The sequence below is a fragment of the Schistocerca gregaria genome, chromosome 11, assembly GCF_023897955.1.
Source record: "Schistocerca gregaria isolate iqSchGreg1 chromosome 11, iqSchGreg1.2, whole genome shotgun sequence".
Taxonomy (NCBI): Eukaryota; Metazoa; Arthropoda; class Insecta; order Orthoptera; family Acrididae; genus Schistocerca; species Schistocerca gregaria.
In genome coordinates, this window is record NC_064930.1 from 11,835,657 (window position 1) to 11,862,975 (window position 27,319).

At 49.5% G+C, this 27,319-nt stretch overlaps 12 non-coding genes across 12 annotated transcripts; all 12 read left to right on the forward strand.

The window, feature by feature from the left end:
• The first annotated feature begins 368 nt into the window (after positions 1 to 368).
• Trnaa-agc (transfer RNA alanine (anticodon AGC)) lies at positions 369 to 442 on the forward strand. The gene has a single exon. It is a non-coding gene; the product is annotated as a tRNA-Ala (tRNA).
• A 1,478-nt stretch (positions 443 to 1,920) lies between these two features.
• On the forward strand, positions 1,921 to 1,994 carry Trnaa-agc (transfer RNA alanine (anticodon AGC)). Its single transcript has one exon. It is a non-coding gene; the product is annotated as a tRNA-Ala (tRNA).
• A 4,653-nt stretch (positions 1,995 to 6,647) lies between these two features.
• Trnaa-agc (transfer RNA alanine (anticodon AGC)) lies at positions 6,648 to 6,721 on the forward strand. The gene has a single exon. It is a non-coding gene; the product is annotated as a tRNA-Ala (tRNA).
• A 4,655-nt stretch (positions 6,722 to 11,376) lies between these two features.
• Trnaa-agc (transfer RNA alanine (anticodon AGC)) lies at positions 11,377 to 11,450 on the forward strand. Its single transcript has one exon. It is a non-coding gene; the product is annotated as a tRNA-Ala (tRNA).
• A 1,504-nt stretch (positions 11,451 to 12,954) lies between these two features.
• Positions 12,955 to 13,028, forward strand: Trnaa-agc (transfer RNA alanine (anticodon AGC)). The gene has a single exon. It is a non-coding gene; the product is annotated as a tRNA-Ala (tRNA).
• Positions 13,029 to 14,532: 1,504 nt separating this feature from the next.
• Trnaa-agc (transfer RNA alanine (anticodon AGC)) lies at positions 14,533 to 14,606 on the forward strand. Its single transcript has one exon. It is a non-coding gene; the product is annotated as a tRNA-Ala (tRNA).
• Positions 14,607 to 16,092: 1,486 nt separating this feature from the next.
• Trnaa-agc (transfer RNA alanine (anticodon AGC)) lies at positions 16,093 to 16,166 on the forward strand. The gene has a single exon. It is a non-coding gene; the product is annotated as a tRNA-Ala (tRNA).
• Positions 16,167 to 17,670: 1,504 nt separating this feature from the next.
• Trnaa-agc (transfer RNA alanine (anticodon AGC)) lies at positions 17,671 to 17,744 on the forward strand. Its single transcript has one exon. It is a non-coding gene; the product is annotated as a tRNA-Ala (tRNA).
• A 1,504-nt stretch (positions 17,745 to 19,248) lies between these two features.
• On the forward strand, positions 19,249 to 19,322 carry Trnaa-agc (transfer RNA alanine (anticodon AGC)). Its single transcript has one exon. It is a non-coding gene; the product is annotated as a tRNA-Ala (tRNA).
• Positions 19,323 to 20,826: 1,504 nt separating this feature from the next.
• Positions 20,827 to 20,900, forward strand: Trnaa-agc (transfer RNA alanine (anticodon AGC)). The gene has a single exon. It is a non-coding gene; the product is annotated as a tRNA-Ala (tRNA).
• A 3,075-nt stretch (positions 20,901 to 23,975) lies between these two features.
• Positions 23,976 to 24,049, forward strand: Trnaa-agc (transfer RNA alanine (anticodon AGC)). The gene has a single exon. It is a non-coding gene; the product is annotated as a tRNA-Ala (tRNA).
• A 3,046-nt stretch (positions 24,050 to 27,095) lies between these two features.
• Trnaa-agc (transfer RNA alanine (anticodon AGC)) lies at positions 27,096 to 27,169 on the forward strand. The gene has a single exon. It is a non-coding gene; the product is annotated as a tRNA-Ala (tRNA).
• The last annotated feature ends 150 nt before the right edge of the window (positions 27,170 to 27,319 follow it).

Below are 27,319 nucleotides of genomic sequence, written 5' to 3' on the forward strand. Positions count from 1 at the left end.
GTTGCAAAACCAGCGTCACAGGCTGATATGATGTATACTGTCATAAGGAGAGCAAGATGTAAGTGTGGGGACCGGCTGTTATCGTGGTGTCATCGAGTGCAGATCTGTCTTAGGTATCACGGCTTAACGTCATTGAAGTCTAGAGGTGGACAACACGTTCGTCTTACTCAGAGCGGTGTCTGAACTCTATTTTCGACGTGATGGGTGCCACTTTCATTGTGGCCAACTACGATTCGATACAGAATGCACGACACCTGAAAGACACCCTCACTGATACATAGAGTGTAGCGTTTGTCTGCGGAATAATGGGAGTGCAAGGGTCTGTGACGTTGATATGACTGTATGTAGCACCACTAGTTATCCGGGGGGGTGGGCGTAGCTCAGATGGTAGAGCGCTCGCTTAGCGTGCGAGAGGTACTGGGATCGATACCCAGCGCCTCCAGAATTTTTATCACACCTACATGCGCACCTTGCCATGCAAGTGGAATAATTCCCAACCGGCAGAGGTGTGTAGGCAGATACAAGCGAACGATTAGCATCCACAATTGGCGAGCGTGCTTTTATTCGTGCGCAGGAAGCACCCTCCTCCCACACCTACACTTAATTTAGAAACAGTACACATGTTCCCATATGATTCTAAAGCCTAAGTCGGAAAGATCTGCCTTGCGCCGATTTCACGTAAATCCCACTGCACGTTCCCATTCTTTGCGTGCAGTCGGCTGCTACTGGTGTTGCTGGTTGTGACTGCTGATAACAGATGCCGTAGCAATCAATTCATGGAGTGAGTTGTATGTTTTGCGATAGTCTGTCTCTGACAAGCAAGCACAGGTGATATAGGTGCGAACACAGGAAGCTTGCAGCCCCTCGCTGCCTGCAGACACAGAGCAGCCACACTAGAAGAGCGGCCTAAGCCGTAGGCGAAATGTGCTCATTCGCTTTGGCGCGACGTCGAACTGTAAATAAGGCTGTCACTAGCGTGAGCGTCGTGTAAAGTCGGAAAAGTCATCTGCATGGGTGATTGCCAAGTTTGGGGAGCGTTTCGTAGTACGATCAGTGCAATGGAGACGCGGAAACTTGTTGTGTCCCAGTGTTTTGCAGTTGGACGACAAGAGTTTTACACACTGAGTTGGCATTAACAATGGAGAGCACAATGGGGCTCGAGATGTGCTTGTTACCTCAGGTGCTGCGTGATTGTCGACAAGGAGTGAAATGGACCAATTTGTGACCGCCCTTTCAATTTAAGACGTTCAAAACAGACGGAATTTGCATTCGTAATACCAGAGCATCGAAACTACTTGGAACTCTTGTGTGTATGAACGTGGCCGCGCCTTTGTATTCTGGTACCTTCGCCGCTACAAACCAACCAACCATCGTGTCCGTGCACATCAGAGTCGCAAAGAATGGAGAATAGCCAGGCTTGGTCGTGTGTGTAGCTGTAGCTCAGTTGGCAGTTCGTTCGCTTAGCGTGTGAACGGTCTCGGGTTCAAGCCCCGGTTCCTCCATGTTTTGTGGTCAGTGCATGGTAAGTGTTGGTCGCGGCGAACATAAACGCACGCAAGAAGTTGCAAAACCAGCGTCACAGGCTGATATGATGTATACTGTCATAAGGAGAGCAAGATGTAAGTGTGGGGACCGGCTGTTATCGTGGTGTCATCGAGTGTCTTACGTATCACGGCTTAACGTCATTGAAGTCTAGAGGTGGACAACACGTTCGTCTTACTCAGAGCGGTGTCTGAACACTATTTTCGACGTTATGGGTGCCACTTTCATTGTGGCCAACTACGATTCGATACAGAATGCACGAAACCTGAAAGACACCCTCACTGATACATAGAGAGTAGCGTTTGTCTGCGGAATAATGGGAGTGCAAGGGTCTGTGACGTTGATATGACTGTATGTAGCACTACTAGTTATCGGGGGGGTGGGCGTAGCTCAGATGGTAGAGCGCTCGCTTAGCGTGCGAGAGGTACTGGGATCGATACCCAGCGCCTCCAGAATTTTTATCACACCTACATGCGCACCTTGCCATGCAAGTGGAATAATTCCCAACCGGCAGAGGTGTGTAGGCAGATACAAGCGAACGATTAGCATCCACAATTGGCGAGCGTGCTTTTATTCGTGCGCAGGAAGCACCCACCTCCCACACCTACACTTAATTTAGAAACAGTAAAAATGTTCCCATAAGATTCTCAAGCCTACGTCGGAAAGATCTGCCTTGCGCCGATTTCACGTAAATCCCACTGCACGTTCCCATTCTTTGCGTGCAGTCGGCTGCTACTGGTGTTGCTGGTTGTGACTGCTGATAACAGATGCCGTAGCAATCAATTCATGGAGTGAGTTGTATGTTTTGCGATAGTCTGTCTCTGACAAGGAAGCACAGGTGATATAGGTGCGAACACAGGAAGCTTGCAGCCCCTCGCTGCCTGCAGACACAGAGCAGCCACACTAGAAGAGCGGCCTAAGCCGTAGGCGAAATGTGCTCATTCGCTTTGGCGCGACGTCGAACTGTAAATAAGGCTGTCACTAGCGTGAGCGTTGCGTAAAGTCGGAAAAGTCATCTGCATGGGTGATTGCCAAGTTTGGGGAGCGTTTCGTAGTACGATCAGTGCAATGGAGATGCGGAAACTTGTTGTGTCCCAGTGTTTTGCAGTTGGACGACAAGAGTTTTACACAGTAGCAAAGAGCGAGGCACTGAGTTGGCATGAACAATGGAGAGCACAATGGGGCTCGAGATGTGCTTGTTACCTCAGGTGCTGTGTGATTGTCGACAAGGAGTGAAATGGACCAATTTGTGGCCGCCCTTTCAATTTAAGACGTTCAAAACAGACGGAATTTGCATTCGTAATACCAGAGCATCGAAACTACTTGGAACTCTTGTGTGTATGAACGTGTCCGCGCCTTTGTATTCTGGTACCTTCGCCGCTACAAACCAACCAACCATCGTGTCCGTGCACATCAGAGTCGCAAAGAATGGAGAATAGCCAGGCTTGTTCGTGTGTGTAGCTGTAGCTCAGTTGGCAGTTCGTTCGCTTAGCGTGTGAACGGTCTCGGGTTCAAGCCCCGGTTCCTCCATGTTTTGTGGTCAGTGCATGGTAAGTGTTGGTCGCGGCGAACATAAACGCACGCAAGAAGTTGCAAAACAAGCGTCACAGGCCGATATGATGTATACTGTCATAAGGAGAGCAAGATGTAAGTGTGGGGACCGGCTGTTATCGTGGTGTCATCGAGTGCAGATCTGTCTTAGGTATCACGGCTTAACGTCATTGAAGTCTAGAGGTGGACAACACGTTCGTCTTACTCAGAGCGGTGTCTGAACTCTATTTTCGACGTTATGGGTGCCACTTTCATTGTGGCCAACTACGATTCGATACAGAATGCACGAAACCTGAAAGACACCCTCACTGATACATAGAGAGTAGCGTTTGTCTGCGGAATAATGGGAGTGCAAGGGTCTGTGACGTTGATATGACTGTATGTAGCACTACTAGTTATCGGGGGGGTGGGCGTAGCTCAGATGGTAGAGCGCTCACTTAGCGTGCGAGAGGTACTGGGATCGATACCCAGCGCCTCCAGAATTTTTATCACACCTACATGCGCACCTTGCCATGCAAGTGGAATAATTCCCAACCGGCAGAGGTGTGTAGGCAGATACAAGCGAACGATTAGCATCCACAATTGGCGAGCGTGCTTCTATTCGTGCGCAGGGAGCACCCTCCTCCCACACCTACACTTAATTTAGAAACAGTACAAATGTTCCCATAAGATTCTCAAGCCTACGTCGGAAAGATCTGCCTTGCGCCGATTTCACGTAAATCCCACTGCACGTTCCCATTCTTTGCGTGCAGTCGGCTGCTACTGGTGTTGCTGGTTGTGACTGCTGATAACAGATGCCGTAGCAATCAATTCATGGAGTGAGTTGTATGTTTTGCGATAGTCTGTCTCTGACAAGGAAGCACAGGTGATATAGGTGCGAACACAGGAAGCTTGCAGCCCCTCGCTGCCTGCAGACACAGAGCAGCCACACTAGAAGAGCGGCCTAAGCCGTAGGCGAAATGTGCTCATTCGCTTTGGCGCGACGTCGAACTGTAAATAAGGCTGTCACTAGCGTGAGCGTTGCGTGAGCGTCGCGAAAAGTCGGAAAAGTCATCTGCATGGGTGATTGCCAAGTTTGGGGAGCGTTTCGTAGTACGATCAGTGCAATGGAGACGCGGAAACTTGTTGTGTCCCAGTGTTTTGCAGTTGGACGACAAGAGTTTTACACAGTAGCAAAGAGCGAGGCACTGAGTTGGCATGAACAATGGAGAGCACAATGGGGCTCGAGATGTGCTTGTTACCTCAGGTGCTGTGTGATTGTCGACAAGGAGTGAAATGGACCAATTTGTGACCGTCCTTTCAATTTAAGACGTTCAAAACAGACGGAATTTGCATTCGTAATACCAGAGCATCGAAACTACTTGGAACTCTTGTGTGTATGAACGTGTCCGCGCCTTTGTATTCTGGTACCTTCGCCGCTACAAACCAACCAACCATCGTGTCCGTGCACATCAGAGTCGCAAAGAATGGAGAATAGCCAGGCTTGGTCGTGTGTGTAGCTGTAGCTCAGTTGGCAGTTCGTTCGCTTAGCGTGTGAACGGTCTCGGGTTCAAGCCCCGGTTCCTCCATGTTTTGTGGTCAGTGCATGGTAAGTGTTGGTCGCGGCGAACATAAACGCACGCAAGAAGTTGCAAAACAAGCGTCACAGGCCGATATGATGTATACTGTCATAAGGAGAGCAAGATGTAAGTGTGGGGACCGGCTGTTATCGTGGTGTCATCGAGTGCAGATCTGTCTTAGGTATCACGGCTTAACGTCATTGAAGTCTAGAGGTGGACAACACGTTCGTCTTACTCAGAGCGGTGTCTGAACACTATTTTCGACGTTATGGGTGCCACTTTCATTGTGGCCAACTACGATTCGATACAGAATGCACGAAACCTGAAAGACACCCTCACTGATACATAGAGAGTAGCGTTTGTCTGCGGAATAATGGGAGTGCAAGGGTCTGTGACGTTGATATGACTGTATGTAGCACTACTAGTTAACGGGGGGGTGGGCGTAGCTCAGATGGTAGAGCGCTCACTTAGCGTGCGAGAGGTACTGGGATCGATACCCAGCGCCTCCAGAATTTTTATCACACCTACATGCGCACCTTGCCATGCAAGTGGAATAATTCCCAACCGGCAGAGGTGTGTAGGCAGATACAAGCGTTCGATTAGCATCCACAATTGGCGAGCGTGCTTCTATTCGTGCGCAGGGAGCACCCTCCTCCCACACCTACACTTAATTTAGAAACAGTACAAATGTTCCCATAAGATTCTCAAGCCTACGTCGGAAAGATCTGCCTTGCGCCGATTTCACGTAAATCCCACTGCACGTTCCCATTCTTTGCGTGCAGTCGGCTGCTACTGGTGTTGCTGGTTGTGACTGCTGATAACAGATGCCGTAGCAATCAATTCATGGAGTGAGTTGTATGTTTTGCGATAGTCTGTCTCTGACAAGCAAGCACAGGTGATATAGGTGCGAACACAGGAAGCTTGCAGCCCCTCGCTGCCTGCAGACACAGAGCAGCCACACTAGAAGAGCGGCCTAAGCCGTAGGCGAAATGTGCTCATTCGCTTTGGCGCGACGTCGAACTGTAAATAAGGCTGTCACTAGCGTGAGCGTCGTGTAAAGTCGGAAAAGTCATCTGCATGGGTGATTGCCAAGTTTGGGGAGCGTTTCGTAGTACGATCAGTGCAATGGAGACGCGGAAACTTGTTGTGTCCCAGTGTTTTGCAGTTGGACGACAAGAGTTTTACACACTGAGTTGGCATTAACAATGGAGAGCACAATGGGGCTCGAGATGTGCTTGTTACCTCAGGTGCTGCGTGATTGTCGACAAGGAGTGAAATGGACCAATTTGTGACCGCCCTTTCAATTTAAGACGTTCAAAACAGACGGAATTTGCATTCGTAATACCAGAGCATCGAAACTACTTGGAACTCTTGTGTGTATGAACGTGGCCGCGCCTTTGTATTCTGGTACCTTCGCCGCTACAAACCAACCAACCATCGTGTCCGTGCACATCAGAGTCGCAAAGAATGGAGAATAGCCAGGCTTGGTCGTGTGTGTAGCTGTAGCTCAGTTGGCAGTTCGTTCGCTTAGCGTGTGAACGGTCTCGGGTTCAAGCCCCGGTTCCTCCATGTTTTGTGGTCAGTGCAAGGTAAGTGTTGGTCGCGGCGAACATAAACGCACGCAAGAAGTTGCAAAACCAGCGTCACAGGCTGATATGATGTATACTGTCATAAGGAGAGCAAGATGTAAGTGTGGGGACCGGCTGTTATCGTGGTGTCATCGAGTGCAGATCTGTCTTACGTATCACGGCTTAACGTCATTGAAGTCTAGAGGTGGACAACACGTTCGTCTTACTCAGAGCGGTGTCTGAACACTATTTTCGACGTTATGGGTGCCACTTTCATTGTGGCCAACTACGATTCGATACAGAATGCACGAAACCTGAAAGACACCCTCACTGATACATAGAGAGTAGCGTTTGTCTGCGGAATAATGGGAGTGCAAGGGTCTGTGACGTTGATATGACTGTATGTAGCACTACTAGTTATCGGGGGGGTGGGCGTAGCTCAGATGGTAGAGCGCTCGCTTAGCGTGCGAGAGGTACTGGGATCGATACCCAGCGCCTCCAGAATTTTTATCACACCTACATGCGCACCTTGCCATGCAAGTGGAATAATTCCCAACCGGCAGAGGTGTGTAGGCAGATACAAGCGAACGATTAGCATCCACAATTGGCGAGCGTGCTTTTATTCGTGCGCAGGAAGCACCCACCTCCCACACCTACACTTAATTTAGAAACAGTAAAAATGTTCCCATAAGATTCTCAAGCCTACGTCGGAAAGATCTGCCTTGCGCCGATTTCACGTAAATCCCACTGCACGTTCCCATTCTTTGCGTGCAGTCGGCTGCTACTGGTGTTGCTGGTTGTGACTGCTGATAACAGATGCCGTAGCAATCAATTCATGGAGTGAGTTGTATGTTTTGCGATAGTCTGTCTCTGACAAGGAAGCACAGGTGATATAGGTGCGAACACAGGAAGCTTGCAGCCCCTCGCTGCCTGCAGACACAGAGCAGCCACACTAGAAGAGCGGCCTAAGCCGTAGGCGAAATGTGCTCATTCGCTTTGGCGCGACGTCGAACTGTAAATAAGGCTGTCACTAGCGTGAGCGTTGCGTGAGCGTCGCGAAAAGTCGGAAAAGTCATCTGCATGGGTGATTGCCAAGTTTGGGGAGCGTTTCGTAGTACGATCAGTGCAATGGAGACGCGGAAACTTGTTGTGTCCCAGTGTTTTGCAGTTGGACGACAAGAGTTTTACACAGTAGCAAAGAGCGAGGCACTGAGTTGGCATGAACAATGGAGAGCACAATGGGGCTCGAGATGTGCTTGTTACCTCAGGTGCTGTGTGATTGTCGACAAGGAGTGAAATGGACCAATTTGTGACCGTCCTTTCAATTTAAGACGTTCAAAACAGACGGAATTTGCATTCGTAATACCAGAGCATCGAAACTACTTGGAACTCTTGTGTGTATGAACGTGTCCGCGCCTTTGTATTCTGGTACCTTCGCCGCTACAAACCAACCAACCATCGTGTCCGTGCACATCAGAGTCGCAAAGAATGGAGAATAGCCAGGCTTGGTCGTGTGTGTAGCTGTAGCTCAGTTGGCAGTTCGTTCGCTTAGCGTGTGAACGGTCTCGGGTTCAAGCCCCGGTTCCTCCATGTTTTGTGGTCAGTGCATGGTAAGTGTTGGTCGCGGCGAACATAAACGCACGCAAGAAGTTGCAAAACAAGCGTCACAGGCCGATATGATGTATACTGTCATAAGGAGAGCAAGATGTAAGTGTGGGGACCGGCTGTTATCGTGGTGTCATCGAGTGCAGATCTGTCTTAGGTATCACGGCTTAACGTCATTGAAGTCTAGAGGTGGACAACACGTTCGTCTTACTCAGAGCGGTGTCTGAACACTATTTTCGACGTTATGGGTGCCACTTTCATTGTGGCCAACTACGATTCGATACAGAATGCACGAAACCTGAAAGACACCCTCACTGATACATAGAGAGTAGCGTTTGTCTGCGGAATAATGGGAGTGCAAGGGTCTGTGACGTTGATATGACTGTATGTAGCACTACTAGTTAACGGGGGGGTGGGCGTAGCTCAGATGGTAGAGCGCTCACTTAGCGTGCGAGAGGTACTGGGATCGATACCCAGCGCCTCCAGAATTTTTATCACACCTACATGCGCACCTTGCCATGCAAGTGGAATAATTCCCAACCGGCAGAGGTGTGTAGGCAGATACAAGCGTTCGATTAGCATCCACAATTGGCGAGCGTGCTTCTATTCGTGCGCAGGGAGCACCCTCCTCCCACACCTACACTTAATTTAGAAACAGTACAAATGTTCCCATAAGATTCTCAAGCCTACGTCGGAAAGATCTGCCTTGCGCCGATTTCACGTAAATCCCACTGCACGTTCCCATTCTTTGCGTGCAGTCGGCTGCTACTGGTGTTGCTGGTTGTGACTGCTGATAACAGATGCCGTAGCAATCAATTCATGGAGTGAGTTGTATGTTTTGCGATAGTCTGTCTCTGACAAGCAAGCACAGGTGATATAGGTGCGAACACAGGAAGCTTGCAGCCCCTCGCTGCCTGCAGACACAGAGCAGCCACACTAGAAGAGCGGCCTAAGCCGTAGGCGAAATGTGCTCATTCGCTTTGGCGCGACGTCGAACTGTAAATAAGGCTGTCACTAGCGTGAGCGTCGTGTAAAGTCGGAAAAGTCATCTGCATGGGTGATTGCCAAGTTTGGGGAGCGTTTCGTAGTACGATCAGTGCAATGGAGACGCGGAAACTTGTTGTGTCCCAGTGTTTTGCAGTTGGACGACAAGAGTTTTACACACTGAGTTGGCATTAACAATGGAGAGCACAATGGGGCTCGAGATGTGCTTGTTACCTCAGGTGCTGCGTGATTGTCGACAAGGAGTGAAATGGACCAATTTGTGACCGCCCTTTCAATTTAAGACGTTCAAAACAGACGGAATTTGCATTCGTAATACCAGAGCATCGAAACTACTTGGAACTCTTGTGTGTATGAACGTGGCCGCGCCTTTGTATTCTGGTACCTTCGCCGCTACAAACCAACCAACCATCGTGTCCGTGCACATCAGAGTCGCAAAGAATGGAGAATAGCCAGGCTTGGTCGTGTGTGTAGCTGTAGCTCAGTTGGCAGTTCGTTCGCTTAGCGTGTGAACGGTCTCGGGTTCAAGCCCCGGTTCCTCCATGTTTTGTGGTCAGTGCATGGTAAGTGTTGGTCGCGGCGAACATAAACGCACGCAAGAAGTTGCAAAACAAGCGTCACAGGCCGATATGATGTATACTGTCATAAGGAGAGCAAGATGTAAGTGTGGGGACCGGCTGTTATCGTGGTGTCATCGAGTGCAGATCTGTCTTAGGTATCACGGCTTAACGTCATTGAAGTCTAGAGGTGGACAACACGTTCGTCTTACTCAGAGCGGTGTCTGAACTCTATTTTCGACGTTATGGGTGCCACTTTCATTGTGGCCAACTACGATTCGATACAGAATGCACGAAACCTGAAAGACACCCTCACTGATACATAGAGAGTAGCGTTTGCCTGCGGAATAATGGGAGTGCAAGGGTCTGTGACGTTGATATGACTGTATGTAGCACTACTAGTTATCGGGGGGGTGGGCGTAGCTCAGATGGTAGAGCGCTCACTTAGCGTGCGAGAGGTACTGGGATCGATACCCAGCGCCTCCAGAATTTTTATCACACCTACATGCGCACCTTGCCATGCAAGTGGAATAATTCCCAACCGGCAGAGGTGTGTAGGCAGATACAAGCGAACGATTAGCATCCACAATTGGCGAGCGTGCTTCTATTCGTGCGCAGGGAGCACCCTCCTCCCACACCTACACTTAATTTAGAAACAGTACAAATGTTCCCATAAGATTCTCAAGCCTACGTCGGAAAGATCTGCCTTGCGCCGATTTCACGTAAATCCCACTGCACGTTCCCATTCTTTGCGTGCAGTCGGCTGCTACTGGTGTTGCTGGTTGTGACTGCTGATAACAGATGCCGTAGCAATCAATTCATGGAGTGAGTTGTATGTTTTGCGATAGTCTGTCTCTGACAAGGAAGCACAGGTGATATAGGTGCGAACACAGGAAGCTTGCAGCCCCTCGCTGCCTGCAGACACAGAGCAGCCACACTAGAAGAGCGGCCTAAGCCGTAGGCGAAATGTGCTCATTCGCTTTGGCGCGACGTCGAACTGTAAATAAGGCTGTCACTAGCGTGAGCGTTGCGTGAAGTCGGAAAAGTCATCTGCATGGGTGATTGCCAAGTTTGGGGAGCGTTTCGTAGTACGATCAGTGCAATGGAGACGCGGAAACGTGTTGTGTCCCAGTGTTTTGCAGTTGGACGACAAGAGTTTTACGCAGTAGCAAAGAGCGAGGCACTGAGTTGGCATGAACAATGGAGAGCACAATGGGGCTCGAGATGTGCTTGTTACCTCAGGTGCTGTGTGATTGTCGACAAGGAGTGAAATGGACCAATTTGTGACCGTCCTTTCAATTTAAGACGTTCAAAACAGACGGAATTTGCATTCGTAATACCAGAGCATCGAAACTACTTGGAACTCTTGTGTGTATGAACGTGTCCGCGCCTTTGTATTCTGGTACCTTCGCCGCTACAAACCAACCAACCATCGTGTCCGTGCACATCAGAGTCGCAAAGAATGGAGAATAGCCAGGCTTTGTCGTGTGTGTAGCTGTAGCTCAGTTGGCAGTTCGTTCGCTTAGCGTGTGAACGGTCTCGGGTTCAAGCCCCGGTTCCTCCATGTTTTGTGGTCAGTGCATGGTAAGTGTTGGTCGCGGCGAACATAAACGCACGCAAGAAGTTGCAAAACAAGCGTCACAGGCCGATATGATGTATACTGTCATAAGGAGAGCAAGATGTAAGTGTGGGGACCGGCTGTTATCGTGGTGTCATCGAGTGCAGATCTGTCTTAGGTATCACGGCTTAACGTCATTGAAGTCTAGAGGTGGACAACACGTTCGTCTTACTCTGAGCGGTGTCTGAACACTATTTTCGACGTTATGGGTGCCACTTTCATTGTGGCCAACTACGATTCGATACAGAATGCACGAAACCTGAAAGACACCCTCACTGATACATAGAGAGTAGCGTTTGTCTGCGGAATAATGGGAGTGCAAGGGTCTGTGACGTTGATATGACTGTATGTAGCACTACTAGTTATCGGGGGGGGGTGGGCGTAGCTCAGATGGTAGAGCGCTCGCTTAGCGTGCGAGAGGTACTGGGATCGATACCCAGCGCCTCCAGAATTTTTATCACACCTACATGCGCACCTTGCCATGCAAGTGGAATAATTCCCAACCGGCAGAGGTGTGTAGGCAGATACAAGCGAACGATTAGCATCCACAATTGGCGAGCGTGCTTTTATTCGTGCGCAGGAAGCACCCACCTCCCACACCTACACTTAATTTAGAAACAGTACAAATGTTCCCATATGATTCTAAAGCCTAAGTCGGAAAGATCTGCCTTGCGCCGATTTCACGTAAATCCCACTGCACGTTCCCATTCTTTGCGTGCAGTCGGCTGCTACTGGTGTTGCTGGTTGTGACTGCTGATAACAGATGCCGTAGCAATCAATTCATGGAGTGAGTTGTATGTTTTGCGATAGTCTGTCTCTGACAAGCAAGCACAGGTGATATAGGTGCGAACACAGGAAGCTTGCAGCCCCTCGCTGCCTGCAGACACAGAGCAGCCACACTAGAAGAGCGGCCTAAGCCGTAGGTGAAATGTGCTCATTCGCTTTGGCGCGACGTCGAACTGTAAATAAGGCTGTCACTAGCGTGAGCGTCGTGTAAAGTCGGAAAAGTCATCTGCATGGGTGATTGCCAAGTTTGGGGAGCGTTTCGTAGTACGATCAGTGCAATGGAGATGCGGAAACTTGTTGTGTCCCAGTGTTTTGCAGTTGGACGACAAGAGTTTTACACAGTAGCAAAGAGCGAGGCACTGAGTTGGCATGAACAATGGAGAGCACAATGGGGCTCGAGATGTGCTTGTTACCTCAGGTGCTGTGTGATTGTCGACAAGGAGTGAAATGGACCAATTTGTGGCCGCCCTTTCAATTTAAGACGTTCAAAACAGACGGAATTTGCATTCGTAATACCAGAGCATCGAAACTACTTGGAACTCTTGTGTGTATGAACGTGTCCGCGCCTTTGTATTCTGGTACCTTCGCCGCTACAAACCAACCAACCATCGTGTCCGTGCACATCAGAGTCGCAAAGAATGGAGAATAGCCAGGCTTGTTCGTGTGTGTAGCTGTAGCTCAGTTGGCAGTTCGTTCGCTTAGCGTGTGAACGGTCTCGGTTTCAAGCCCCGGTTCCTCCATGTTTTGTGGTCAGTGCATGGTAAGTGTTGGTCGCGGCGAACATAAACGCACGCAAGAAGTTGCAAAACCAGCGTCACAGGCTGATATGATGTATACTGTCATAAGGAGAGCAAGATGTAAGTTTGGGGACCGGCTGTTATCGTGGTGTCATCGAGTGCAGATCTGTCTTAGGTATCACGGCTTAACGTCATTGAAGTCTAGAGGTGGACAACACGTTCGTCTTACTCAGAGCGGTGTCTGAACTCTATTTTCGACGTTATGGGTGCCACTTTCATTGTGGCCAACTACGATTCGATACAGAATGCACGAAACCTGAAAGACACCCTCACTGATACATAGAGAGTAGTGTTTGTCTGCGGAATAATGGGAGTGCAAGGGTCTGTGACGTTGATATGACTGTATGTAGCACTACTAGTTATCGGGGGGGTGGGCGTAGCTCAGATGGTAGAGCGCTCGCTTAGCGTGCGAGAGGTACTGGGATCGATACCCAGCGCCTCCAGAACTTTTATCACACCTACATGCAAACCTTGCCATGCACGTGGAATAATTCCCAACCGGCAGAGGTGTGTAGGCAGATACAAGCGAACGATTAGCATCCACAATTGGCGAGCGTGCTTCTATTCGTGCGCAGGAAGCACCCTCCTCCCACACCTACACTTAATTTAGAAACAGTACAAATGTTCCCATAAGATTCTCAAGCCTACGTCGGGAAGATCTGCCTTGCGCCGATTTCACGTAAATCCCACTGCACGTTCCCATTCTTTGCGTGCAGTCGGCTGCTACTGGTGTTGCTGGTTGTGACTGCTGATAACAGATGCCGTAGCAATCAATTCATGGAGTGAGTTGTATGTTTTGCGATAGTCTGTCTCTGACAAGGAAGAACAGGTGATATAGGTGCGAACACAGGAAGCTTGCAGTCCCTCGCTGCCTGCAGACACAGAGCAGCCACACTAGAAGAGCGGCCTAAGCCGTAGGCGAAATGTGCTCATTCGCTTTGGCGCGACGTCGAACTGTAAATAAGGCTGTCACTAGCGTGAGCGTCGCGAAAAGTCGGAAAAGTCATCTGCATGGGTGATTGCCAAGTTTGGGGAGCGTTTCGTAGTACGATCAGTGCAATGGAGACGCGGAAACTTGTTGTGTCCCAGTGTTTTGCAGTTGGACGACAAGAGTTTTACACAGTAGCAAAGAGCGAGGCACTGAGTTGGCATGAACAATGGAGAGCACAATGGGGCTCGAGATGTGCTTGTTACCTCAGGTGCTGTGTGATTGTCGACAAGGAGTGAAATGGACCAATTTGTGACCGCCCTTTCAATTTAAGACGTTCAAAACGGACGGAATTTGCATTCGTAATACCAGAGCATCGAAACTACTTGGAACTCTTGTGTATATGAACGTGTCCGCGCCTTTGTATTCTGGTACCTTCGCCGCTACAAACCAACCAACCATCGTGTCCGTGCACATCAGAGTCGCAAAGAATGGAGAATAGCCAGGCTTGGTCGTGTGTGTAGCTGTAGCTCAGTTGGCAGTTTGTTCGCTTAGCGTGTGAACGGTCTCGGGTTCAAGCCCCGGCTCCTCCATGTTTTGTGGTCAGTGCATGGTAAGTGTTGGTCGCGGCGAACATAAACGCACGCAAGAAGTTGCAAAACCAGCGTCACAGGCTGATATGATGTATACTGTCATAAGGAGAGCAAGATGTAAGTGTGGGGACCGGCTGTTATCGTGGTGTCATCGAGTGCAGATATGTCTTAGGTATCACGGCTTAACGTCATTGAAGTCTAGAGGTGGACAACACGTTCGTCTTACTCAGAGCGGTGTCTGAACTCTATTTTCGACGTTATGGGTGCCACTTTCATTGTGGCCAACTACGATTCGATACAGAATGCACGAAACCTGAAAGACACCCTCACTGATACATAGAGAGTAGTGTTTGTCTGCGGAATAATGGGAGTGCAAGGGTCTGTGACGTTGATATGACTGTATGTAGCACTACTAGTTATCGGGGGGGTGGGCGTAGCTCAGATGGTAGAGCGCTCGCTTAGCGTGCGAGAGGTACTGGGATCGATACCCAGCGCCTCCAGAACTTTTATCACACCTACATGCACACCTTGCCATGCACGTGGAATAATTCCCAACCGGCAGAGGTGTGTAGGCAGATACAAGCGAACGATTAGCATCCACAATTGGCGAGCGTGCTTCTATTCGTGCGCAGGAAGCACCCTCCTCCCACACCTACACTTAATTTAGAAACAGTACAAATGTTCCCATAAGATTCTCAAGCCTACGTCGGAAAGATCTGCCTTGCGCCGATTTCACGTAAATCCCACTGCACGTTCCCATTCTTTGCGTGCAGTCGGCTGCTACTGGTGTTGCTGGTTGTGACTGCTGATAACAGATGCCGTAGCAATCAATTCATGGAGTGAGTTGTATGTTTTGCGATAGTCTGTCTCTGACAAGGAAGCACAGGTGATATAGGTGCGAACACAGGAAGCTTGCAGCCCCTCGCTGCCTGCAGACACAGAGCAGCCACACTAGAAGAGCGGCCTAAGCCGTAGGCGAAATGTGCTCATTCGCTTTGGCGCGACGTCGAACTGTAAATAAGGCTGTCACTAGCGTGAGCGTCGTGTAAAGTCGGAAAAGTCATCTGCATGGGTGATTGCCAAGTTTGGGGAGCGTTTCGTAGTACGATCAGTGCAATGGAGACGCGGAAACTTGTTGTGTCCCAGTGTTTTGCAGTTGGACGACAAGAGTTTTACACACTGAGTTGGCATGAACAATGGAGAGCACAATGGGGCTCGAGATGTGCTTGTTACCTCAGGTGCTGTGTGATTGTCGACAAGGAGTGAAATGGACCAATTTGTGACCACCCTTTCAATTTAAAACGTTCAAAACAGACGGAATTTGCATTCGTAATACCAGAGCATCGAAACTACTTGGAACTCTTGTGTATATGAACGTGTCCGCGCCTTTGTATTCTGGTACCTTCGCCGCTACAAACCAACCAACCATCGTGTCCGTGCACATCAGAGTCGCAAAGAATGGAGAATAGCCAGGCTTGATCGTGTGTGTAGCTGTAGCTCAGTTGGCAGATCGTTCGCTTAGCGTGTGAACGGTCTCGGGTTCAAGCCCCGGCTCCTCCATGTTTTGTGGTCAGTGCATGGTAAGTGTTGGTCGCGGCGAAAATAAACGCACGCAAGAAGTTGCAAAACCAGCGTCACAGACTGATATGATGTATACTGTCATAAGGAGAGCAAGATGTAAGTGTGGGGACCGGCTGTTATGGTGGTGTCATCGAGTGCAGATCTGTCTTAGGTATCACGGCTTAACGTCATTGAAGTCTAGAGGTGGACAACACGTTCGTCTTACTCAGAGCGGTGTCTGAACTCTATTTTCGACGTTATGGGTGCCACTTTCATTGTGGCCAACTACGATTCGATACAGAATGCACGAAACCTGAAAGACACCATCACTGATACATAGAGTGTAGCGTTTGTCTGCGGAATAATGGGAGTGCAAGGGTCTGTGACGTTGATATGACTGTATGTAGCACTACTAGTTATCGGGGGGGTGGGCGTAGCTCAGATGGTAGAGCGCTCGCTTAGCGTGCGAGAGGTACTGGGATCGATACCCAGCGCCTCCAGAACTTTTATCACACCTACATGCGCACCTTGCCATGCAAGTGGAATAATTCCCAACCGGCAGAGGTGTGTAGGCAGATACAAGCGAACGATTAGCATCCACAATTGGCGAGCGTGCTTTTATTCGTGCGCAGGAAGCACCCACCTCCCACACCTACACTTAATTTAGAAACAGTAAAAATGTTCCCATAAGATTCTAAAGCCTAAGTCGGAAAGATCTGCCTTGCGCCGATTTCACGTAAATCCCACTGCACGTTCCCATTCTTTGCGTGCAGTCGGCTGCTACTGGTGTTGCTGGTTGTGACTGCTGATAACAGATGCCGTAGCAATCAATTCATGGAGTGAGTTGTATGTTTTGCGATAGTCTGTCTCTGACAAGCAAGCACAGGTGATATAGGTGCGAACACAGGAAGCTTGCAGCCCCTCGCTGCCTGCAGACACAGAGCAGCCACACTAGAAGAGCGGCCTAAGCCGTAGGTGAAATGTGCTCATTCGCTTTGGCGCGACGTCGAACTGTAAATAAGGCTGTCACTAGCGTGAGCGTCGTGTAAAGTCGGAAAAGTCATCTGCATGGGTGATTGCCAAGTTTGGGGAGCGTTTCGTAGTACGATCAGTGCAATGGAGATGCGGAAACTTGTTGTGTCCCAGTGTTTTGCAGTTGGACGACAAGAGTTTTACACAGTAGCAAAGAGCGAGGCACTGAGTTGGCATGAACAATGGAGAGCACAATGGGGCTCGAGATGTGCTTGTTACCTCAGGTGCTGTGTGATTGTCGACAAGGAGTGAAATGGACCAATTTGTGGCCGCCCTTTCAATTTAAGACGTTCAAAACAGACGGAATTTGCATTCGTAATACCAGAGCATCGAAACTACTTGGAACTCTTGTGTGTATGAACGTGTCCGCGCCTTTGTATTCTGGTACCTTCGCCGCTACAAACCAACCAACCATCGTGTCCGTGCACATCAGAGTCGCAAAGAATGGAGAATAGCCAGGCTTGTTCGTGTGTGTAGCTGTAGCTCAGTTGGCAGTTCGTTCGCTTAGCGTGTGAACGGTCTCGGTTTCAAGCCCCGGTTCCTCCATGTTTTGTGGTCAGTGCATGGTAAGTGTTGGTCGCGGCGAACATAAACGCACGCAAGAAGTTGCAAAACCAGCGTCACAGGCTGATATGATGTATACTGTCATAAGGAGAGCAAGATGTAAGTTTGGGGACCGGCTGTTATCGTGGTGTCATCGAGTGCAGATCTGTCTTAGGTATCACGGCTTAACGTCATTGAAGTCTAGAGGTGGACAACACGTTCGTCTTACTCAGAGCGGTGTCTGAACTCTATTTTCGACGTTATGGGTGCCACTTTCATTGTGGCCAACTACGATTCGATACAGAATGCACGAAACCTGAAAGACACCCTCACTGATACATAGAGAGTAGTGTTTGTCTGCGGAATAATGGGAGTGCAAGGGTCTGTGACGTTGATATGACTGTATGTAGCACTACTAGTTATCGGGGGGGTGGGCGTAGCTCAGATGGTAGAGCGCTCGCTTAGCGTGCGAGAGGTACTGGGATCGATACCCAGCGCCTCCAGAACTTTTATCACACCTACATGCACACCTTGCCATGCACGTGGAATAATTCCCAACCGGCAGAGGTGTGTAGGCAGATACAAGCGAACGATTAGCATCCACAATTGGCGAGCGTGCTTCTATTCGTGCGCAGGAAGCACCCTCCTCCCACACCTACACTTAATTTAGAAACAGTACAAATGTTCCCATAAGATTCTCAAGCCTACGTCGGGAAGATCTGCCTTGCGCCGATTTCACGTAAATCCCACTGCACGTTCCCATTCTTTGCGTGCAGTCGGCTGCTACTGGTGTTGCTGGTTGTGACTGCTGATAACAGATGCCGTAGCAATCAATTCATGGAGTGAGTTGTATGTTTTGCGATAGTCTGTCTCTGACAAGGAAGAACAGGTGATATAGGTGCGAACACAGGAAGCTTGCAGCCCCTCGCTGCCTGCAGACACAGAGCAGCCACACTAGAAGAGCGGCCTAAGCCGTAGGCGAAATGTGCTCATTCGCTTTGGCGCGACGTCGAACTGTAAATAAGGCTGTCACTAGCGTGAGCGTTGCGTAAAGTCGGAAAAGTCATCTGCATGGGTGATTGCCAAGTTTGGGGAGCGTTTCGTAGTACGATCAGTGCAATGGAGATGCGGAAACTTGTTGTGTCCCAGTGTTTTGCAGTTGGACGACAAGAGTTTTACACAGTAGCAAAGAGCGAGGCACTGAGTTGGCATGAACAATGGAGAGCACAATGGGGCTCGAGATGTGCTTGTTACCTCAGGTGCTGTGTGATTGTCGACAAGGAGTGAAATGGGCCAATTTGTGACCGCCCTTTCAATTTAAGACGTTCAAAACAGACGGAATTTGCATTCGTAATACCAGAGCATCGAAACTACTTGGAACTCTTGTGTGTATGAACGTGTCCGCGCCTTTGTATTCTGGTACCTTCGCCGCTACAAACCAACCAACCATCGTGTCCGTGCACATCAGAGTCGCAAAGAATGGAGAATAGCCAGGCTTGGTCGTGTGTGTAGCTGTAGCTCAGTTGGCAGTTCGTTCGCTTAGCGTGTGAACGGTCTCGGGTTCAAGCCCCGGTTCCTCCATGTTTTGTGGTCAGTGCATGGTAAGTGTTGGTCGCGGCGAACATAAACGCACGCAAGAAGTTGCAAAACCAGCGTCACAGGCTGATATGATGTATACTGTCATAAGGAGAGCAAGATGTAAGTTTGGGGACCGGCTGTTATCGTGGTGTCATCGAGTGCAGATCTGTCTTAGGTATCACGGCTTAACGTCATTGAAGTCTAGAGGTGGACAACACGTTCGTCTTACTCAGAGCGGTGTCTGAACTCTATTTTCGACGTTATGGGTGCCACTTTCATTGTGGCCAACTACGATTCGATGCAGAGTGCACGAAACCTGAAAGACACCCTCACTGATACATAGAGAGTAGTGTTTGTCTGCGGAATAATGGGAGTGCAAGGGTCTGTGACGTTGATATGACTGTATGTAGCACTACTAGTTATCGGGGGGGTGGGCGTAGCTCAGATGGTAGAGCGCTCGCTTAGCGTGCGAGAGGTACTGGGATCGATACCCAGCGCCTCCAGAATTTTTATCACACCTACATGCGCACCTTGCCATGCAAGTGGAATAATTCCCAACCGGCAGAGGTGTGTAGGCAGATACAAGCGAACGATTAGCATCCACAATTGGCGAGCGTGCTTTTATTCGTGCGCAGGAAGCACCCACCTCCCACACCTACACTTAATTTAGAAACAGTAAAAATGTTCCCATAAGATTCTCAAGCCTACGTCGGAAAGATCTGCCTTGCGCCGATTTCACGTAAATCCCACTGCACGTTCCCATTCTTTGCGTGCAGTCGGCTGCTACTGGTGTTGCTGGTTGTGACTGCTGATAACAGATGCCGTAGCAATCAATTCATGGAGTGAGTTGTATGTTTTGCGATAGTCTGTCTCTGACAAGGAAGCACAGGTGATATAGGTGCGAACACAGGAAGCTTGCAGCCCCTCGCTGCCTGCAGACACAGAGCAGCCACACTAGAAGAGCGGCCTAAGCCGTAGGCGAAATGTGCTCATTCGCTTTGGCGCGACGTCGAACTGTAAATAAGGCTGTCACTAGCGTGAGCGTTGCGTAAAGTCGGAAAAGTCATCTGCATGGGTGATTGCCAAGTTTGGGGAGCGTTTCGTAGTACGATCAGTGCAATGGAGACGCGGAAACTTGTTGTGTCCCAGTGTTTTGCAGTTGGACGACAAGAGTTTTACACAGTAGCAAAGAGCGAGGCACTGAGTTGGCATGAACAATGGAGAGCACAATGGGGCTCGAGATGTGCTTGTTACCTCAGGTGCTGTGTGATTGTCGACAAGGAGTGAAATGGACCAATTTGTGACCGCCCTTTCAATTTAAGACGTTCAAAACAGACGGAATTTGCATTCGTAATACCAGAGCATCGAAACTACTTGGAACTCTTGTGTGTATGAACGTGTCCGCGCCTTTGTATTCTGGTACCTTCGCCGCTACAAACCAACCAACCATCGTGTCCGTGCACATCAGAGTCGCAAAGAATGGAGAATAGCCAGGCTTGGTCGTGTGTGTAGCTGTAGCTCAGTTGGCAGTTCGTTCGCTTAGCGTGTGAACGGTCTCGGGTTCAAGCCCCGGTTCCTCCATGTTTTGTGGTCAGTGCATGGTAAGTGTTGGTCGCGGCGAACATAAACGCACGCAAGAAGTTGCAAAACCAGCGTCACAGGCTGATATGATGTATACTGTCATAAGGAGAGCAAGATGTAAGTGTGGGGACCGGCTGTTATGGTGGTGTCATCGAGTGCAGATCTGTCTTAGGTATCACGGCTTAACGTCATTGAAGTCTAGAGGTGGACAACACGTTCGTCTTACTCAGAGCGGTGTCTGAACTCTATTTTCGACGTTATGGGTGCCACTTTCATTGTGGCCAACTACGATTCGATGCAGAGTGCACGAAACCTGAAAGACACCCTCACTGATACATAGAGAGTAGTGTTTGTCTGCGGAATAATGGGAGTGCAAGGGTCTGTGACGTTGATATGACTGTATGTAGCACTACTAGTTATCGGGGGGGTGGGCGTAGCTCAGATGGTAGAGCGCTCGCTTAGCGTGCGAGAGGTACTGGGATCGATACCCAGCGCCTCCAGAATTTTTATCACACCTACATGCACACCTTGCCATGCACGTGGAATAATTCCCAACCGGCAGAGGTGTGTAGGCAGATACAAGCGAACGATTAGCATCCACAATTGGCGAGCGTGCTTTTATTCGTGCGCAGGAAGCACCCACCTCCCACACCTACACTTAATTTAGAAACAGTAAAAATGTTCCCATAAGATTCTCAAGCCTACGTCGGAAAGATCTGCCTTGCGCCGATTTCACGTAAATCCCACTGCACGTTCCCATTCTTTGCGTGCAGTCGGCTGCTACTGGTGTTGCTGGTTGTGACTGCTGATAACAGATGCCGTAGCAATCAATTCATGGAGTGAGTTGTATGTTTTGCGATAGTCTGTCTCTGACAAGGAAGCACAGGTGATATAGGTGCGAACACAGGAAGCTTGCAGCCCCTCGCTGCCTGCAGACACAGAGCAGCCACACTAGAAGAGCGGCCTAAGCCGTAGGCGAAATGTGCTCATTCGCTTTGGCGCGACGTCGAACTGTAAATAAGGCTGTCACTAGCGTGAGCGTTGCGTGAGCGTCGCGAAAAGTCGGAAAAGTCATCTGCATGGGTGATTGCCAAGTTTGGGGAGCGTTTCGTAGTACGATCAGTGCAATGGAGACGCGGAAACTTGTTGTGTCCCAGTGTTTTGCAGTTGGACGACAAGAGTTTTACACAGTAGCAAAGAGCGAGGCACTGAGTTGGCATGAACAATGGAGAGCACAATGGGGCTCGAGATGTGCTTGTTACCTCAGGTGCTGTGTGATTGTCGACAAGGAGTGAAATGGACCAATTTGTGACCGCCCTTTCAATTTAAGACGTTCAAAACAGACGGAATTTGCATTCGTAATACCAGAGCATCGAAACTACTTGGAACTCTTGTGTATATGAACGTGTCCGCGCCTTTGTATTCTGGTACCTTCGCCGGTACAAACCAACCAACCATCGTGTCCGTGCACATCAGAGTCGCAAAGAATGGAGAATAGCCAGGCTTGGTCGCGTGTGTAGCTGTAGCTCAGTTGGCAGTTCGTTCGCTTAGCGTGTGAACGGTCTCGGGTTCAAGCCCCGGCTCCTCCATGTTTTGTGGTCAGTGCATGGTAAGTGTTGGTCGCGGTGAACATAAACGCACGCAAGAAGTTGCAAAACCAGCGTCACAGACTGATATGATGTATACTGTCATAAGGAGAGCAAGATGTAAGTGTGGGGACCGGCTGTTATGGTGGTGTCATCGAGTGCAGATCTGTCTTAGGTATCACGGCTTAACGTCATTGAAGTCTAGAGGTGGACAACACGTTCGTCTTACTCAGAGCGGTGTCTGAACTCTATTTTCGACGTTATGGGTGCCACTTTCATTGTGGCCAACTACGATTCGATACAGAATGCACGAAACCTGAAAGACACCCTCACTGATACATAGAGAGTAGTGTTTGTCTGCGGAATAATGGGAGTGCAAGGGTCTGTGACGTTGATATGACTGTATGTAGCACTGCTAGTTATCGGGGGGGTGGGCGTAGCTCAGATGGTAGAGCGCTCGCTTAGTGTGCGAGAGGTACTGGGATCGATACCCAGCGCCTCCAGAATTTTTATCACACCTACATGCGCACCTTGCCATGCAAGTGGAATAATTCCCAACCGGCAGAGGTGTGTAGGCAGATACAAGCGAACGATTAGCATCCACAATTGGCGAGTGTGCTATTATTCGTGCGCAGGAAGCACCCTCCTCCCACACCTACACTTAATTTAGAAACAGTACAAATGTTCCCATAAGATTCTCAAGCCTACGTCGGAAAGATCTGCCTTGCGCCGATTTCACGTAAATCCCACTGCACGTTCCCATTCTTTGCGTGCAGTCGGCTGCTACTGGTGTTGCTGGTTGTGACTGCTGATAACAGATGCCGTAGCAATCAATTCATGGAGTGAGTTGTATGTTTTGCGATAGTCTGTCTCTGACAAGCAAGCACAGGTGATATAGGTGCGAACACAGGAAGCTTGCAGCCCCTCGCTGCCTGCAGACACAGAGCAGCCACACTAGAAGAGCGGCCTAAGCCGTAGGCGAAATGTGCTCTTTCGCTTTGGCGCGACGTCGAACTGTAAATAAGGCTGTCACTAGCGTGAGCGTCGTGTAAAGTCGGAAAAGTCATCTGCATGGGTGATTGCCAAGTTTGGGGAGCGTTTCGTAGTACGATCAGTGCAATGGAGACGCGGAAACTTGTTGTGTCCCAGTGTTTTGCAGTTGGACGACAAGAGTTTTACACACTGAGTTGGCATGAACAATGGAGAGCACAATGGGGCTCGAGATATGCTTGTTACCTCAGGTGATGTGTGATTGTCGACAAGGAGTGAAATGGACCAATTTGTGACCGCCCTTTCAATTTAAGACGTTCAAAACAGACGGAATTTGCATTCGTAAAACCAGAGCATCGAAACTACTTGGAACTCTTGTGTATATGAACGTGTCCGCACCTTTGTATTCTGGTACCTTCGCCGCTACAAACCAACCAACCATCGTGTCCGTGCACATCAGAGTCGCAAAGAATGGAGAATAGCCAGGCTTGGTCGTGTGTGTAGCTGTAGCTCAGTTGGCAGATCGTTCGCTTAGCGTGTGAACGGTCTCGGGTTCAAGCCCCGGCTCCTCCATGTTTTGTGGTCGGTGCATGGTAAGTGTTGGTCGCGGCGAAAATAAACGCACGCAAGAAGTTGCAAAACCAGCGTCACAGACTGATATGATGTATACTGTCATAAGGAGAGCAAGATGTAAGTGTGGGGACCGGCTGTTATGGTGGTGTCATCGAGTGCAGATCTGTCTTAGGTATCACGGCTTAACGTCATTGAAGTCTAGAGGTGGACAACACGTTCGTCTTACTCAGAGCGGTGTGTGAACTCTATTTTCGACGTTATGGGTGCCACTTTCATTGTGGCCAACTACGATTCGATACAGAATGCACGAAACCTGAAAGACACCCTCACTGATACATAGAGAGTAGTGTTTGTCTGCGGAATAATGGGAGTGCAAGGGTCTGTGACGTTGATATGACTGTATGTAGCACTACTAGTTATCGGGGGGGTGGGCGTAGCTCAGATGGTAGAGCGCTCGCTTAGCGTGCGAGAGGTACTGGGATCGATACCCAGCGCCTCCAGAATTTTTATCACACCTACATGCGCACCTTGCCATGCAAGTGGAATAATTCCCAACCGGCAGAGGTGTGTAGGCAGATACAAGCGAACGATTAGCATCCACAATTGGCGAGCGTGCTTTTATTCGTGCGCAGGAAGCACCCTCCTCCCACACCTACACTTAATTTAGAAACAGTACAAATGTTCCCATAAGATTCTCAAGCCTACGTCGGAAAGATCTGCCTTGCGCCGATTTCACGTAAATCCCACTGCACGTTCCCATTCTTTGCGTGCAGTCGGCTGCTACTGGTGTTGCTTGTTGTGACTGCTGATAACAGATGCCGTAGCAATCAATTCACGGAGTGAGTTGTATGTTTTGCTATAGTCTGTCTCTGACAAGGAAGCACAGGTGATATAGGTGCGAACACAGGAAGCTTGCAGCCCATCGCTGCCTGCAGACACAGAGCAGCCACACTAGAAGAGCGGCCTAAGCCGTAGGCGAAATGTGCTCATTCGCTTTGGCGCGACGTCGAACTGTAAATAAGGCTGTCACTAGCGTGAGCGTCGTGTAAAGTCGGAAAAGTCATCTGCATGGGTGATTGCCAAGTTTGGGGAGCGTTTCGTAGTACGATCAGTGCAATGGAGACGCGGAAACTTGTTGTGTCCCAGTGTTTTGCAGTTGGACGACAAGAGTTTTACACACTGAGTTGGCATGAACAATGGAGAGCACAATGGGGCTCGAGATGTGCTTGTTACCTCAGGTGCTGTGTGATTGTCGACAAGGAGTGAAATGGACCAATTTGTGACCGCCCTTTCAATTTAAGACGTTCAAAACAGACGGAATTTGCATTCGTAATACCAGAGCATCGAAACGACTTGGAACTCTTGTGTATATGAACGTGTCCGCGCCTTTGTATTCTGGTACCTTCGCCGCTACAAACCAACCAACCATCGTGTCCGTGCATATCAGAGTCGCAAAGAATGGAGAATAGCCAGGCTTGATCGTGTGTGTAGCTGTAGCTCAGTTGGCAGATCGTTCGCTTAGCGTGTGAACGGTCCCGGGTTCAAGCCCCGGCTCCTCCATGTTTTGTGGTCAGTGCATGGTAAGTGTTGGCCGCGGCGAAAATAGACGCACGCAAGAAGTTGCAAAACCAGCGTCACAGACTGATATGATGTATACTGTCATAAGGAGAGCAAGATGTAAGTGTGGGGACCGGCTGTTATGGTGGTGTCATCGAGTGCAGATCTGTCTTAGGTATCACGGCTTAACGTCATTGAAGTCTAGAGGTGGACAACACGTTCGTCTTACTCAGAGCGGTGTCTGAACTCTATTTTCGACGTTATGGGTGCCACTTTCATTGTGGCCAACTACGATTCGATACAGAATGCACGAAACCTGAAAGACACCCTCACTGATACATAGAGAGTAGTGTTTGTCTGCGGAATAATGGGAGTGCAAGGGTCTGTGACGTTGATATGACTGTATGTAGCACTACTAGTTATCGGGGGGGAGGGGATAGCTCAGATGGTAGAGCGCTCGCTTAGCGTGCGAGAGGTACTGGGATCGATACCCAGCGCCTCCAGAATTTTTATCACACCTACATGCGCACCTTGCCATGCAAGTGGAATAATTCCCAACCGGCAGAGGTGTGTAGGCAGATACAAGCGAACGATTAGCATCCACAATTGGCGAGCGTGCTTTTATTCGTGCGCAGGAAGCACCCTCCTCCCACACCTACACTTAATTTAGAAACAGTACAAATGTTCCCATAAGATTCTCAAGCCTACGTCGGAAAGATCTGCCTTGCGCCGATTTCACGTAAATCCTACTGCACGTTCCCATTCTTTGCGTGCAGTCGGCTGCAACTGGTGTTGCTGGTTGTGGCTGCTGATAACAGATGCCGTAGCAATCAATTCATGGAGTGAGTTGTATGTTTTGCGATAGTCTGTCTCTGACAAGCAAGCACAGGTGATATAGGTGCGAACACAGGAAGCTTGCAGCCCCTCGCTGCCTGCAGACACAGAGCAGCCACACTAGAAGAGCGGCCTAAGCCGTAGGCGAAATGTGCTCATTCGCTTTGGCGCGACGTCGAACTGTAAATAAGGCTGTCACTAGCGTGAGCGTCGTGTAAAGTCGGAAAAGTCATCTGCATGCGTGACTTCCAAGTTTGGGGAGCGTTTCGTAGTACGATCAGTGCAATGGAGACGCGGAAACTTGTTGTGTCCCAGTGTTTTGCAGTTGGACGACAAGAGTTTTACACACTGAGTTGGCATGAACAATGGAGAGCACAATGGGGCTCGAGATGTGTTTGTTACCTCAGGTGCTGTGTGATTGTCGACAAGGAGTGAAATGGACCAATTTGTGACCGCCCTTTCAATTTAAGACGTTCAAAACAGACGGAATTTGCATTCGTAATACCAGAGCATCGAAACTACTTGGAACTCTTGTGTATATGAACGTGTCCGCGCCTTTGTATTCTGGTACCTTCGCCGCTACAAACCAACCAACCATCGTGTCCGTGCACATCAGAGTCGCAAAGAATGGAGAATAGCCAGGCTTGATCGTGTGTGTAGCTGTCGCTCAGTTGGCAGATCGTTCGCTTAGCGTGTGAACGGTCTCGGGTTCAAGCCCCGGCTCCTCCATGTTTTGTGGTCAGTGCATGGTAAGTGTTGGTCGCGGCGAACATAAACGCACGCAAGAAGTTGCAAAACCAGCGTCACAGGCTGATATGATGTATACTGTCATAAGGAGAGCAAGATGTAAGTGTGGGGACCGGCTGTTATGGTGGTGTCATCGAGTGCAGATCTGTCTTAGGTATCACGGCTTAACGTCATTGAAGTCTAGAGGTGGACAACACGTTCGTCTTACTCAGAGCGGTGTCTGAACTCTATTTTCGACGTTATGGGTGCCACTTTCATTGTGGCCAACTACGATTCGATACAGAATGCACGAAATCTGAAAGACACCCTCACTGATACATAGAGAGTAGTGTTTGTCTGCGGAATAATGGGAGTGCAAGGGTCTGTGACGTTGATATGACTGTATGTAGCACTACTAGTTATCGGGAGGGTGGGCGTAGCTCAGATGGTAGAGCGCTCGCTTAGCGTGCGAGAGGTACTGGGATCGATACCCAGCGCCTCCAGAATTTTTATCACACCTACATGCGCACCTTGCCATGCAAGTGGAATAATTCCCAACCGGCAGAGGTGTGTAGGCAGATACAAGCGAACGATTAGCATCCACAATTGGCGAGCGTGCTTTTATTCGTGCGCAGGAAGCACCCTCCTCCCAC